This window comes from Chelonoidis abingdonii, chromosome 22 (genome assembly GCF_003597395.2).
Source record: "Chelonoidis abingdonii isolate Lonesome George chromosome 22, CheloAbing_2.0, whole genome shotgun sequence".
Taxonomy (NCBI): domain Eukaryota; kingdom Metazoa; phylum Chordata; order Testudines; family Testudinidae; genus Chelonoidis; species Chelonoidis abingdonii.
Genome location: NC_133790.1, coordinates 17307792 through 17309014, shown reverse-complemented (window position 1 = coordinate 17309014; position 1223 = coordinate 17307792). Strand labels below are relative to the sequence as shown.

At 53.0% G+C, this 1223-nt stretch overlaps 1 protein-coding gene across 4 annotated transcripts in view; it reads right to left on the bottom strand.

Annotated features, from left to right (window-relative positions):
* The window catches only part of GNB1L (G protein subunit beta 1 like), a 49618-nt gene that overhangs the window by 33672 nt on the left and 14723 nt on the right, over positions 1-1223 (bottom strand). The gene's annotated exons all lie outside the window — the stretch shown is intronic.

The window sequence follows — 1223 nt, the reverse complement described above, 5'->3', positions numbered from 1 at the left end:
AACCCTCGTAGGCAGCCCAGCCTTGCTTGGACAGTAACAAGTGTATATAATCCATTATTTTATTTAATGAGAAATAGTATGCAGGCAACTTGCTACCTAAATGGAGTTTCCAACAATCAGTTTAGGATAAGTAGATTAGACAGTAAGATTATAAAAGCAATAAAAGTTAATGTAAACACAAAGAGAGATTTTAAATGAATATAAGTAATGAGGCATGAAAGTCATAGATGTTACCCAACAAACAAACAAAACGAACAAAGAAAACCACAAACCCACAACAAGTTAACAACACCCCCCCCCGCCGTTCTAGAATCCCCGCACCCGCTAGTGGCCCCCCAGACCCATTCCACCGATGCGGTCACGCCCCGCTCTTCCTGCCACCTCCCGCGGGTGGGTGCGGGGGGCCGACGGTTCGTCGTGTATGTGGAGTGTGTTGTGGTGGGTGTTTGTTTTGTTTGATGGTTGTAGTGTTTTATTTGGGGTTATGTGGATGTTCTCCCGTGGGTTGGTGGTGGGTTTGGGGCTTTCCGCTCCGTGCCGGTGCGCAGCGGCGCCGGGATGAACCCCCCTACCTAGTACCCCCTCTACTCCTCCCCCCACCTACCCCAAACCCCCACACACCCCACCCCTATAAGGCCCCCGCCCCCCCTCCTCAGGCTAACAAACCCCCACCACCCCGATAGTAGTACACTCACTCTCGCACCTCCAGGCCCTTTACGGACCCTCACCCACTAAACCCCCACACCCACCGCCCGCCCATCTCAGTAGAACCGCCATCCACCACCCTCACAATATAAGTCCCAAAACGAATAGTGCGAGATTATAGTACCCCCCCCCACTCCTGCATCTCTCACAACCCCCCCGCTCTGACCACGCCACACCCACCACCACCACACTCCCGCACTCTCCTTCACCCCCACACCCGCACCCGAACTCAACCGCCCCCCCTCCCCACTCCACCCACCACCCGACCGTACCAGTCCCACCCCACCCTACTAAGCGACCCCACTGTTGTCACACCCCCCCCCCCGAATTTATAAACCCCGATGTTACACACTCACCTCCTTCATCCCAACCTATAACCACTGCCTACTTAATAAACTATCAGACCATCAAGCAACGTTTTTCAAATCATAACTTTCAGCTGAGTCTTAATGACCAAACCTCTGTAAGTCAGCAGCTCTTTCTCTCCCACGAATGCCAGTGACTGCTTCCGTTGTTGC